General features: G+C 45.5%; 1 pseudogene; it reads left to right on the top strand.

Moving 5' to 3' along the window:
• The first annotated feature begins 1 nt into the window (after nucleotide 1).
• LOC126523717 (uncharacterized) lies at nucleotides 2–2340 on the top strand (annotated as a pseudogene).
• The last annotated feature ends 12789 nt before the right edge of the window (nucleotides 2341–15129 follow it).

The raw sequence follows: 15129 nt of genomic DNA, 5'->3' as shown, positions 1-15129 counted from the left end.
GATGACGCTGGTACTATTATCATCATCATTACGTTGTGAGCAATATGGCCGCTACGGTAGCGGTTGGTGCATGGGATTGATCATAGAATTTCTCACTATGGGGTGGTGGCATAGAGTTTCCTACAAAAATTTATGGTTGGTGGGGTCACGACCATGGTCACGACCTACTGGAACTCCAGACCTGCACAGACATCCGGTTTCTATGGGAGCCACTTGGGCCCACTCTCGTTCAACCATTGGCCGTTGATGTCGCGTATAACCTGTTCGGAGTAGAGTTACTATATATGCTACCATGTGGTAGCATATACAGTAACTCTAGTTCGGAGTAGTGTTCCTGTATATGCTCCCGCAGGGAGCAGAGTTGCGCATAGGTCCGCCGCCGTGATCCAGCTCTGCAGCGAAGCCACTCCTCGCGCGAGCAGGAGCCAAATGCCGCGCGGTGTTCCGCCTTTTTCTCTAGTGGTCGCGAGCTACAAGCGCCAATTGTTCGCAGGCGCTTAGCAAAGGGCACTTCTTAATACAGGCTACGCTCGAACGAGTCATTCGTGCAGCCGGAGGGGGTGGGCTTCCAACCAACCGAAACTTTGTATGTACCTATGTAAACACGCATATACAAACACACACACGAACGTACAAATAGGGGGTAGGACCGCTTTCGATTCCCCAAAATAAAGTATTCCCGTGGCTCGAACAGCTCCAAAGTTCGCTCGCAAACGCGCAGTACGTTGCCACAAAAGCGGTGCAATGATTTTCAGCATGCATATCAAGTTGTCTTATCATGGTCAGAAAGCAAGAAATGTTTTAAAGAGTGTTTAGAACTTCACACACCTAAGGTGGACACTTAGCGCATTTTGGCTGCCGAAACCAGCCGATTAATGACCGTCGCCAAGAGAGCTATCGTGCCTGCAGTTATGTCAGTGACCGTTAACAGAGTGCCATTTATCACTAACCATCGTTCACAACAGCTGCACGTTTTCGATACATGCGGTGCAGACACAGATTTAAGCGCATTTCAAATGTTGACATGCGCACATTTTAAGCAAAGCTTACTTTTATTTACTATTACTATTTAGTAGTACTTACTATTTAGCAGTGCTTACTATTTAGTAGCAGCAAATCTGCGAGTAGAAAAAGATTCAAGATACAAGAGCTTCTAGCTGCTCCTCTGAACGCACGATCGACGGTCCACTCATTGCAATGGCGATGGTACTGACGGAAACGACGAGTTCGCATGAGTCGGCGATGCGCCCGTAAAGTTGGCTTCGCAGCGGCACGGATCATTTGACGTCATTTTTCGCGCTCGGCCAATAGCGGTGCGAGCGGCGCCGGAAAAGTTATGCGCAACTCTGCTCCCTGCGGGAGCATATACAGGAACACTAGTTCGGAGAAGCGGGTAGCACTGCAGGCGAAAGTGGACAATTTCGTCAAGGTGGAGGCGGCCCAGGCCGCGCAGTTAGTAAGGACCGTGGCCGAGCTTGAGGAAGAAAAAGAAAGGAGCGCCGAACTGGAAAGGCGGCTCGACGCGCTGGAGACGCGGGCAGCGGAGAAGGTCGGGTCAGGACAACAAAGTGCTGGAAAAAACTCAGAAAGTAGGGTAGAACCTACAGGCGAAGTGGGAGGCAGGGAGCCAGAGCAAGCCGTCGTCAGCTCGCCGCCGGTGAAACGGCGTAGTTATAGTGAAGCTGCACAACGCGCCCAGAGTGAGGCGACGCTGCAGCCACAGGGGTGCCAGCGGGCGCAAAGGGAGGGGCAGCGGACACAGGCTGCAGTCGAACGGTTTGCACGTAGAAGGGTCCTGGTGATAGGGTACTCCAATGTGGGGAGGGCCGAACAGGGCGTGATGGAGAGAGTGAAGGCGGACGGGCGAGTACAGGTGGAGACGCAAGAGGGCAAGGGCATGGCGGAAGCAATGACCAAGGCGCGGGAAGTAGTTGGGGTCAGCACGGAGAGCGACAGCTTGGTCATTATGCATTCTGGGCTCAATGACGTGCTTAAGGGGAGAAGCCAGGACCTTGAGAGGCACATTGAGACTGGGCTGAGTAAGCTTAGAGAGGCCTCCGGGAGGGTGCATGTGACCATATGCACTATCCCAGAGGTCCAAAGCCAGGCTTACCAGGTAGAAAGGAGGGTGGTTGAGGCCAATCGGGTCATTAGGAGTCTGAGCGGACGACTCGGGTACAGCGTGATGGAGGTCAACAGGGACGTGTACGGAACCGGCTTTCGGCCTTTCAGGATGGCATTCACTACAGTGGTGCCACTGGCAAAAGGATAGGGGCCAGGATGGGTCGCCAGGCAACAGCTTTTTTAGGGGGACCCAGAGCCCTGAAAGAAGCAGTGTAGGCGTGAACGATTCGAGGCAGGAGCCACAAACACGCAAACATCGGTACTGTAGGAGAGGTGACAGGAATAAGCGCAAGAGCCAAATTAAGTCAGACATAAGTTCATTAACATGCAAGGTGGCAGAAATAGGCTAAAATGGGAGGAAATCGAAGAACAACTAAGACAGGAGAACTTAATGGTTTATGGGTTTGTAGAGACACATCTTAGGGACATGGAACAACCGCCCTGTAACCCTGATTATGCATGGGAATACTGCAACAGAGTGCAGGGTAGCAGAAAGGGTGGGGGAATTGGAGCACTCATTCATAAAAATACAAATTGGCAAAGGGTCAAACAGGAATGCAAGGAGCATTTATGGCTAAAAGGAAAAGTAGCAGGGGCGAAAACACAGGATCAAATGCTAAAGAGGAAAAACAAATATGTTGGACTGTATAGCAGCGGACATCAATGAGCTAGGAAAAGAATGTGAAGTAATTGTATTAGGAGACATGAATGCGCATGTTGAAGATATGGATGGGTACACAGACTCCACAGGTAACATGCTACTGGATATGTGTGAGAGGCTTAACTTAGTTGTCTGTAACTCTACTGAAAAGTGTGACAGGATCATAACATGGGAGGTAGGGGGTCGACACTCGACAATAGATTGTGTGTTAATGTCACATAGGATGTACGATAGATTAGGAGCCATGATTATAGATGAACAGGGCTCCAGAAGTATAGGTAGCAACCACAAACGTTGAGTTTTAAGAGGGAAACTAAAGCACGAACGACGCGCGAGAAAACGCCAGATGTGAATTTTTACTCAGAAGACCAAGTGGAAATAGCGGCCAAACAAATTGAAGAGGAAATATCAGAGGGTACTGAAACTGATTGGACTTACCCAAAGGTAATGAGACTATTTGAGCGTGAGCTAGGTAAGGCGCGAGTCAGGAAAACAAGGCAAGGGATACGAAAACTCAAGAGCTGGTGGAATGAAGAGGTTAAGAAGGCCATAAAGAAACGTCAGGAAGCCTCCAGGGAACACAGGTATTCCAAAAGTAAGGGAGAACCTGAAGCAGAAGTAGAGAGGAAATGGGTAAACTACATAAAATGCAAAAGGGAAGCATCCTATTTGATCAACGAGAAAATCAAGACAAAAGGGTCCCAATGGCTGTCAAAAATAAGCAATAAAAAAGATAAACAAGTAGCTAGAAAATTCTGGCAGCATCTGAACTCCTTGGGTAATAGGACAAGCCTAGAGCAGAGGTATATAGTAACAGCTCGAGGTACTCGGTTAGAAGGAGAGGAGGCAATGGAGCATATAGGAACCATGATGAGGGGAAAATTTACAAAACAGAGAAATGGTACATGCAGTACATCCGAGAGGGATAGCCCGGTCAACCCACTGCTTTCGCTTGGACAAAAAGAGTGGGAGAGGGCTGAGAAGAGGGTACCAAGTAGCACATCGGCAGGCCCCGATGGTATTCCAATTACGTTAATAAAGAAATTGGGCCCGAAATCTAAGAAAGCATTGAGGGAGGTGGTGAGCAAAATGCTAGTGGATGGTAAAGTACCTGACGAATGGAGGCTAAGTAGGATGAGAATGATATATAAGGGAAAGGGGGACAAAGCTGACATAAATACCTACCGGCCTATAACAGTGACGTCAGTGGTTTACAGGGTGGCTTTGCAGATTATAAAGGACAGACTGCAGGCATGGGTAGAGAACGAGGGGGTACTTGGAGAGCTACAAAATGGGTTCCGGAAGCATAGGTGGCTAGAAGACAATCTGTTCTCGCTAACACAGTGCATTGAAATAGCTGAAAAGGAACACAGACCCCTATGGCTGGCTTTTTTGGACATCAAGGGAGCCTATGAAAGTGTACTTCAAGAGGGCTTGTGGGGCATTCTGGAAACTTTAGGAGTGCAAGATGGAGTAACCAATTTCTTAAAAGATATCTATAAAGGTAACCGGGTGATTATACAATGGGAAAAGCAGGTTTCGGAGCCTGTAATGATTCGGCGGGGGCTTAGGCAGGGGTGCCCATTGTCACCTCTGATGTTTATGCTGTACCTACAAGGTTTAGAGGCCAAAATACAGCAAAGCGGACTCGGCTTCAACCTATCATTTTTCAAACAAGGAAAATTGATTGAACAGTCATTACCAGGACTGATGTACGCGGATGATATTGTATTAATGGCTGACAATGCAGAAGATCTGCAGGAATTAATGGACATATATGGTACAGAAGGAGACAGATTAGGCTTGAAGTTTAGCAAAGAAAAATCAGCAGTCATGATTTTTAATGATAACATTTGCGGCGAGCATAAGATACAGGAGGCCACGCTGGAGATAGTCGATAAATACAAGTACCTTGGGGGGTGGATAAATAATGGCATTGAGTACAGTGGCGTAGCTAGGTCGTCTAGCACCCGGGGCCCATAGGTCTTCTGTCCCCCCCCCCCCCCCGGGCGTAGCCGGTGGAAAGACGGGTGTGTTCAGACGTATATGACACCCCCCACCCCCCCTTCTGGCCCCTTGCACCCGGGGCCCACGGCCCCCCGGCCCCCCCTGTTGCTACGCCACTGATTGAGTATCTGACAGAGTACGAAAAATATCTAATGACTAAAGCTAACAGAAGTGCAGCGATTATGAAGAGTAGGGCACTGTGGAACTACAATAGGTACGAGGTAGTACGAGGGATATGGAAGGGGGTAATGGTACCAGGCCTGACTTTTGCCAATGCAGTTCTATGCATTAAAACAGAGACCCGGCAACAGTTGGAAATTAGGCAACGTGGTGTGGGTAGGCTCGCTCTGGGAGCACATGGCAAGACACCAAATCTTGGAGTGCAGGGGGATCTGGGATGGTCTTCTTTCGAGGGCAGAGAGGCTAGTAGCAAGATAGCATTTGAGGAGCGATTGAGAAAAATGGGGGAAATTCGGTGGGCTAGGAAGGTTTTCAGTTACTTATACACGAGGAATGTTGACACGAGGTGGAGGAAGCCAACTAGAAAATTGACAAGCAAATACTTGGGCAGTAGCGGGGGGACAAGTAAGGAATCATCTGTCAAGAAAAAGGTTAAGGAGACAGATAGGGGTTTGTGGAGTACAGAGATGCAAACCAAATCGGCATTGGAGACATACAGGACGTTTAAGCAAGAAATAGCCAAAGAAAATATTTACGATAACTCTAAGGGAACGTCATTGTTGTTTGAAGCCAGGACAGGTGTACTGCGGACTAAAACGTACCGAGCCAGATACCAGGAGATAGATTTGGTGTGGGAGGCGTGTGGAGAGGAGGAGGAAACGGCTGAACACCTGATACTTGCTTGTAAACAACTTCACCCTGCAGTTGAATCTAACGGGGAACTATTCAAAGCTTTGCGTTTTAAAGACAGTGAAAGTAGAATAGACTTTGAACCGGTAGAAATAACTAAACGGAGACTATCTGATTGGTGGACAATATCAACGCAAAAGTAAAGGAGTAAATACATAGGTATGCATGCATATAGAACCATTAAAGGCTAGGTGGCGCGCGCCGCCGCCGCCCGATTCAAAGGGTTGAGCCTCAATCATCTATCCATCCATCCATCCGTATAACCTGTTTATAACCTGTTTTATAACCTGTTCGCAAAAGTAGTGGAAAGATTAGCGGAGGGAGTTGACGATTTAAGGGCGATAGCACAGCAAGTCCAGATCGGGGTATGCACGTGCAGTGCCGGAGGTGCAGGGAAGAAACGGAGAAATTGCCAAGGACGTTGTGGCTGTTAATCGTGAGATAAGAAAGATAAGCCAGGAGAAAGGATTTCAAGTGGCAGACATAAACAGAGAAGTGCATAGAGCAGGCTTTGGCGGAGGCTTTACACGAGATGGCTTCCACTTTAATGGAAAGCTAGGAGCCGAGATCGGCTGGCGCCTGGCAGGTCCACTGCGCCTCAGGGCGTAGGGGTAGGTAGAAAGAGTGTAGAAAGCGCAATAGAGGCTGACACCGATAAAATGGCCACTAGGAGGTCCAGAAAGAAAACTACAAAGAAATTTAACACCAAGATCAGGTACATAAACATGCAAGGCGGTAGAAAGAGAGCGAGGTGGTTAGAAATAGAACAGCAGTTAAGGGACGAAGAAGTAGGTGTATAGGCACTATGCGAAACACATCTCAGGGATCTAGGAGACCCACCGTTTATTGAAGGCTACGTCTGGGAAGGGAGCAATAGAACAACAACGGAGAGGAAGGGAGGAGGAGTAGGTATGCTCATACACCAAGGAACAAATTGGCAAAGAATAAAGTTAACTTGCAAAGAACATGTCTGGGTATCAGGTACAATTGCCGGTAAAAAGGCCGGGCTAGGAGTAGTTTATTTAGGGACAGGGGACAAATGCAGGCAACAGAACAAAGATCTAGTGAAGTGTCTCGATGACGATATAAAGCAGTTTGGTAGTAGAAACTCTATGGTGCCGATATTTGTCTGCTGGGTGACATGAATGGCCACATCGAGTATCTGTATATGGATATACAGATTGTAATGGGAAGTTGATGCTAGACTTCTGTGAGCGAAACAACCTAGTTATAGTAAATAGAGAAACTAAGTGTGAGGGACAAATCACGTGGGGGTCCCGTAACAGGCAAACGACCATTGACTACTGCTTAATGACGCAGGGGTTGTATAGCAAGTTCGGAATAAAGGAAATAGACGAACAGAGGAAGTACAGCCTCGGAAGTGATCATAAGCGTATTAGTCTACAGTTGGGAGCCCTACTTAAAAGAGAAATGCAGGGAAGTCAAAAAGAGTACCCAAAATTAAATGACGAACAAATAGCGCAAATAGCGGCTGGCATAGAGGAAGCAATAGAGAAACATCCCATGGAAAGGTGGGATTATAATTAGTTATAACTACTCATTAGTTAAAAAATACAAGAAGTAAAAGGAGTAAACCACTGGAGAGGAAAGAGGAAGCCACGAAGTTGGTGGAATAAGGAAATTAGAGAGGCCATCGAACAACGACGGTGGGCATCACGGGAACACAGAGAAGCAAAGAGGGCGCAGTTATCTGAAGAGGAAATAGGCCAAAAATGGGAATATTATCGACAAAAGAAACAACAAGTACAGGTCCTCGTCCAGGCTAAAATAAAGCAGTCCTCTGATCGCGCTGGCTGGCTGAAGTTCGCGATGCAACTAAAGGGGGGTCAAGAATATTCTGGAACCATATAAGCTGGCTGGGTAAAGCGAATCACAGAAAATAGGAACATATTCACGATGCCGAAGGAAATTGTTTAGAGGGAGATGACGCCGTGAACTACATTGGTTCAGTTATAGCAGAGTCATTTAGGAAAGACGATAGGGTAATCGCCCCAAATGAGGGAGCAACACAGAATAGCATAATAGAAAACAGCTTAGAACTGACCAATCTTAACTGGAAAAAGGCGGAAGCAAATGTTCCAAAATGCACGTCCGCGGGGATAGACGAAATTCCAATCAAGTTAATTAATGAACTTGGCCAAAGAAGCAAGGAAACGCTCGTAAAAGCATTGGAGGCAGTCATAACAAATAAGCAAATTCCGCACAGCTGGAAACAGAGTAAAATGAATTTGATTTATAAAGGGAAAGGTGATAAGAAGAACATAAAATCCTTCCGACCAATTACGATAACATCAGTTATATATAGGCTGGCGATGCAGGCGGTGAAATTAAAAATGCAGTCATGGGCAGAAAGTAATAGAATACTCGGAGAACTTCAGAACGGGTTTAGAAGTGGCAGGCGCTTACATGATAGCCTGTTCGTGCTTACCCAGTGCATAGAAATAGCTAAGGCGGAAAACAGACCTCTGTATTTAGCCTTCCTGGACATAAGTGGTGCATACGACAACGTGAACAGGGAACTCCTGTGGAACATTTTAAAAGCTGAAGGTATCGGACATGAGGTAATTGATTTTCTACAGGAAATATATCGAGAAAGTAATGTTGAAATAACATGGGAAGGAATTAAGAGTACGACAACTATCGAAGTACACAAAGGATTAAGGCAAGGTTGTCCTCTATCACCGCTGCTGTTCATGCTTTATATGATAAGCATGGAAAGAAAGTTACAACAAAGCAATCGGGTATAATATGTCGTACAGATTAGGCGAAAAGGTTGTTGAGCAACGACTACCGGGTTTAATGTATGCGGACGATATTGTACTGTTAGCAGATAGCCAGGAAGATTTGCAAACTCTGGTTAATTACTGTGGAGACGAAGGAGACAGTTTAGGTTTCAGTTTTAGTGCAGCTAAGTCCGGTGGGATGTTTTTCAACGATACAGCTGATCAGGGGCCTACAATACAAGGCCATGAAATACCCCGAGTGGCCGAATACAAATATATCGGGGTATGGATAAACAAAGGGCAGATGTACACGGAAAAGCACGAACAGTCTCTCATAGCAAAAGGGCGAAGATATGCCGGAATAATGAAACATAGGGCATTGTGGGGGTACAACAGGTATGAGGTACTGAGAGGTATATTTGGAAGGGAGTAATGGTGCCGGGGCTTACTTTCGGGAATTAATGCGGTCCTGTGTTTAAGGGTAGAGGTTCAGTCGAAACTAGAAGTAAATCAGAGAGCTGTGGGAAGGTTAGCACTAGGTGCCCACGGGAAAACCACAAACGAAGCAATACAGGGAGATATGGGCTGGGCATCGTTCGAAGCACGGGAAGCTCAGAGTAAAATACTATACGAAAAACGTCTAAGGAAATTGGACGATAACAGGTGGGCAGCTAAGGTATTTAAATACCTATTCAGAAAGAGCGTTGACTCACAGTGGCGGAAAAAAACTAGGAAGCTAACTAGTAAGTATGCCAGACACGATCGAGGACGAAGACCGAGCATTAAACGACAGGTTAAAAACGCGGAAGGTAAAAATTTGGTAAATTCAATGGAAAAGAAGCATCAAGAAGCAACTCAAGAGGCAGTGCACTACTCTTTGAAGCTAGATCAGGATGTCTTAGAACGCGGATCTAAAAAAAGAAATTTAACGAAGAAGAAGACACATGTACTGTGTGTGGTAAATATGTAGAAACAATGGAACACCTCATACTAAAATGTGATGGTATCAAGCCCGATGTGGATGCGGCCACAGTCACCCTTCCTGAGGCCCTAGGGTTCAGAGATAATAATAGTCATGTAAATAAATAGCCGGTGGAAATTAGCAAAAGGCGATTGGAGGATTGGTGGCTCAAAAGCAGAGGTGACATAAGGTTAAAAGAGTAGGAAGACGTATTTAAAGAAATTCGAGAAATAAACAACAAACAACACAGATAAAAATAAAAATAAAAGGCGAAAAAAAAATCTGAGCATGGTGACAACTGCCATCACCCCGTTTGAAAGGGGACGCTCCTACCTTCCATCCATCCATCCATCCATCCGCCTGCTACTCTACGGTTGACTGGTGCAGCGTTGTAATTAGTACGGCTGTTGCGCTGTGACAAACTGCTTGTCTAGTTGATGATTTTTGCTAACACAGTGACAGTGATGTTACAAGGCTTTGATCGGTCACTTGGCTCCAAAAAGGTGACTCATCATCATCATCAGCCTGGTTACGCCCACTGCAGGGCAAAGGCCTCTCCCATACTTTCCAACAACCCCGGTCATGTACTTATTGTGGCCATGTCGTCCCTGCGAACTTCTTAATCTCATCCACCCACTTAGCTTTCTACCGCTTTCTTCCCTTCACTTGGAATCCAGTCCGTAACCCTTAATGACCATCGGTTATTTTCCCTCCTCATTACATGTCCTGCCCATGCATGCCCATTTCTTTTTCTTGATTTCAACTAAGATGTCATTAACTCGCGTTTGTTCCCTCACCCAATCTGCTCTTTCCTTATCCCTTAACGTTACACCCATCGTACTTCTTTCCATAGCTCGTTGCGTCGTCCTCAATTTAAGTAGAACCCTTTTCGTAAGCCTGCAGGTTTCTGCCCCGTAGGTGAGTACTGGTAAGACACAACTATTATACACTTTTCTCTTGAGGGATAATGGCAACCTGCTGTTCATGATCTGAGAATGCCTGCCAAACGCACCCCAGCCCATTCTTATTCTTCTGATTATTTCCGTCTCATGATCCGGATCCGCCGTCGCTACCTGCCCTAAGTTATGTATTCCATTACCAGTTGGAGTGCCTCGCTACCTATTGTAAATTGCTGTTCTCTTCCGAGACAGTTAAACATTACTTTAGTTTTCTGCAGATTAATTTTTAGACCCACTCTTCTGCTTTGCCTCTCCAGGTCAGTGAGCATGCATTGCAATTGGTCCCCTGATTTACTAAGCAAAAAGGCAATATCATCAGCGAATCGCAAGTTACTAAGGTATTCTCCGTTAACGTTTCTCCCCAATTCTTCCCAATCCAGGTCTCTGAATACCTCCTGTAAACACGCTGTGAATAGCATTGGAGAGATCGTATCTCCTTGTCGGACGCCTTTCTTTAGGCCGCCGTTCCTGCGACCCGGTCGACGGAGTAGAAAGGGGGGGTAAGCGTTATAGTGCCCTGGTCGTTCGAACGCTTAGGGCCGGAAAGCGTTAGGTTCACCCAAATAGACGCTAAATAATGGTTTGGCTTGGCTCCGTATATTATTTTTAAATAGGTGGCGCTAAAGCGATGAACGCGACGAGAGCCCCGAATCGGTGCTTCCGTTCTGCCCGTGCGGTCTTCGCCTGTGTCCGTGGCTGTGGAGAAGTGATTGTAGTTGTTTGATTTCGTTAAATGTGAGAGCTTGTGGCGAAGTGATTGAGTATGGCCGTAGTAGTTCTGCCCATGTAGTGTTTTGCAGACTTCACCTGTGCCTGTGACTGATCGTGTTGCCCAATAGCTTTGCGGAAAGCGACGTGGTTTGTGTGGATGTCATCGCAGCGTTTGCCAGCTCCTGGGTGGCCCCTGTGCCAGTTATTGATGGCGTTGCCCAGTAGCTTTGTGGAAGTTGATGTACCTTGTGTGGATTTCGTTGCCGCTTATGACTGCCTTAATTATAGGTGGTCACGTTGCCTTTTGAAGCGCGTCCGAGCGCGAGAAACTTCACCGAGTTTTTTGTAAACAACGTGGACGTCTCGAAATGTTAGCTAGAAATCAACCAGCAGCAACCAAGTCTGTGTTTTGTGGTTTTTCGAGCTTATGCTCATGCGAGCAGCAGAAGGACAAAAGATCCGTTACATGTCAGTTCCATAAAATCAGCTTTGCCGCAATACAGTTATGTTATGCGGCGAAGCATAGGTAATGTATTGCGGTAAAGCATATGAAAAAGTAGGCAGAGACCACTGCGTTACTGGGGCGATTTTCTTGTATTATGATCATGGCCGTGCGCGAACGAGGAAGAATCACGGTCGAAGCGCGTGGCACAAACCTTGCCAATGCTTCAATTGAAAAAAAAAAGAAAACGAATTGGAGTGGGTGATGCCAAAAACAAAGCGTTGACTTTTGTATTATCAAAACCGTTCTGAGAATAGTCAATCATATTCCAAGCTCCTGCATTATTTATGATTGTTTAAAGTATATGCATATATTGTGCACCAACCTTAGCACCAATTCTAATGTACTTTAATGATGTAAGTTTAATAACACGTGGCAAATATATAATTTGTGCTGTATTGTGCTGTGCAGTTGATAAGCTGCTGCTTTCATGTGGTAATGTGTACATTGGCTGTAAGAATTGATGCATCCTCCTCATAGAACTCATTGAAAGGTGAACCACCTGTCAAGCCATCATTGTTCTTGCGGTTGTACACCAGATTTCACAAACATGGGGATAGTTATGATATAGAAAGAGTAGCTGAGGCTTAACATATCCACATGCATGCACAGGAGTGCAGGAGTCGACCATCTATCTCTCTAACTCAGGTTGAATGTGCATACTTGAGTAACATGTAACACTTGTTGGGTGTCAGGTTCCTTTTATTGTTAGCCTAGTTTGTGTTTTTTCTCCCATTTGTAGGTTTTAGTGTGTGTTGCTGTGTATGTATATAATTGCTTCCAGAGTGGCTTTCTTGTTGCTAATAAATTCAGAGAAGGCGGCGTTCTTCATTTTGTGCATCAGACAGCAAGTGAGCATGTTTCAAAGGATGTTGGATTTTGTTCCCATAAGCAATAAAAAGGCATAAGCATATAGACTGCTTGCTGGAGGTACTCTTTATAGAATTAAGAATATTAGCATGCTGATAACTCTGTGCACAATAATTAGAAAGATCACATCATGTCTGACATGTCTTCTTGCCACCATGAAATCTTGTCAGATGCATAACACGGGACATACACCACAGATCATGGCCAGCCATTCTCATTTGTGGTCTATACCTCCTACCACTGAGCAGACGGTCCAAGAGACAAAACATGCAACTTTTATCTGATTAAATGTAGTGCATGTTGCACAAAATTAGATGTCAGGTGTTATTGTTGACATAGATACATATCTGTGAGCCTCACAAACTAATGTCAAAAGAAAGAGAGTAATACCCATGAAATGCACTCTTGGTAGGATGGTAGGACCATTCTCTTGCAGAGTTAAATAGCAACCATGCAGCAGTATTATGATATCAAGCTGAACAATAATTCACTCCAAGAATAGGTTTCTTCATTCAACATTGCACTGATAGTCTTGAAATACAATACCCATTGCTAACAGAAGGCCCTCCAAATTATGCATGAAAGGAGGGCATATTTTAGGAAGCAAGAATGAAAACGGAGCCGGTTAACTATGAAAGTTGTGAATGCAACTCTGCAGAAGTTAGAAAAATGAACCAAATGGAATGTTTAAAAGTAAGTGGTTTAGAGACAAAAGGCCGTTTTATTCCATGCCAGAAAAGTAAGCATTGGTTGAAATGCTTTCCACATACATACCTTCAAGGTGCATGTACAGGGTCTGTCCTGAGAGTAATGTCAGTAAGGCGATTAAAAATCATTTATTGAATTTGTTGTTTCAAAAAGTTTTAAAATCTTCAAAATACTCTCCTTTTGCGTCAATACATCGGCTCCAGCAAGACTTCCAGCTCTCGAATGCGTTGCGGTAGTCCTCCTCCGGAATGGCCTTTAATGCTGTGGTGCTAGCTGCTTTGATCACGTCCGCTGTCCCAAAATGATTGCCTTTCAGGGGTGTTTTGAGGCATGGAAACAGAAAAAAGTTGGGGGGGGGGAGCCAAGCCCGGGCTGTACGGGGGCTAGGGGTTCGTTGGCACCCCTGCTTTAACCAGGTAGTCGGTGACGATGAAGGCACTGTGGGCCAGCACATTATCGTGGTGCAACTTCCAGTTGTGTGCAATGTCCGGCCGGATATGTTGAACGCTGCGTTTCAGTCTTTCGAGGACATCCACATAAAATTTGGAGTTCACAGTGGCTCCAGGTTCTTCAAACTCATGATGAACCAGTCCGTGGATGTCAAAAAAAGAACGATGAGCATGATCTTGGATCTTTGATTTGCTCATCCTGGCTTTCTTCTGGGGAGGGGACGAGTGCATGTGCCACTCAGATGATTGCCTTTTGGTCTCCGGGTCATATTCAAATACCCAAGTCTCGTCATCTGTAATGACGTCCAAAAATTTTCGCTCACGTTTGCAATGTTGAGATTTTCTTGGCACGTTTCAACACGGCGTGACTTTTCGTTGTCAGTGAGCACTTTTGGAACCAGTTTTGTGCACGCCTTCCGCATGCCGATATCGTTTGTAACAATTTCATGAACTTGAGTTTTCGGAACGTTTAACATGTCGGCCATTAAACGAACACTTAATCGTTGGTCTGAGTTCAACAGTTCCCTCGCTCGTGTCACATTGTCAGTCGTAGTGGTCGTGGATGGCCATCCAGCGCAGTCCTTGTCGTCACCCTCTTCCCGGCCTTCCAAAAGGCCTTGTGCCACCGAAACACTTGCCGATCTGACAGGGCATGTTCTTTATAAGCAGTCTGGAGCATAGTAAGTTTCCGCAGCGCTATTGCCAAGTGTCACACAAAACTTTATCGCAAATCTTTGTTCTAATGAGCACTGCATTTTCACTTGCACAAGAATAAAAAACTGCTCTCACGGACAGGCCCGTCCAACACTCTCCAATCTTGGAGCACACTGAGTGACTGACCACTGCTTAGCTGGATTCTGTCACTACTAGTTTCAACCAGTTAGACCACTCTGACATACAGTCACATCACAATAAATTTACTGACATTACTTTCAGGACAGACCCTGTATGTGGCGATAGACAAGCTTTGTAGATATAAATGTTGGGAACCTGGATGGTGAGTACAAAGTATATATATATAATATATATATAATTGTGTACAATCAAGCATAGAATCATTGCCTTCTACCTGTGCTAATGTATGGGGCAGAAACTTGGAGGTTTCTTGGAGACAAAAAAGGGCATTGTGATGTGATGTTGGACAGCACTTTTCCGGAGGAGGGTGTGTCAGCCACTGACATAAATTTTAATGAAATTTATACCAATATAGCTGACATAAAATGTTCAGCTGTCACGAAGTTGAATCAGTTCAGTTTGACAACAGTCTGAAATGATATTTAGGTGGAAAAAGTTCTTTTATGTGCCTTCTTCAGTGCAAAACACACAAGCTTAGGGAATCCATTTCAGAACCATTGTGTCGGAATATAAATCATGGCTTCATGTTTCAGAATTTCTGCAGACACACCTTGACAGGCTGGGAATCAACGACCAATTCCTTGCTTCCAGCTCTCAGACTGTTGTACACTTCCTGCAGGAGCATAATCTGGGAAAATGGGCAGGCTTTAGTATAGATGCAGAAGATCTATACAATTCTTTGCCGCAGGTGGGTCTCTTGCCGTTTGT

Source organism: Dermacentor andersoni, chromosome 6, assembly GCF_023375885.2.
Source record: "Dermacentor andersoni chromosome 6, qqDerAnde1_hic_scaffold, whole genome shotgun sequence".
NCBI classification, from domain to species: Eukaryota; Metazoa; Arthropoda; class Arachnida; order Ixodida; family Ixodidae; genus Dermacentor; species Dermacentor andersoni.
This window is presented reverse-complemented; position numbering and strand designations above follow the sequence as displayed.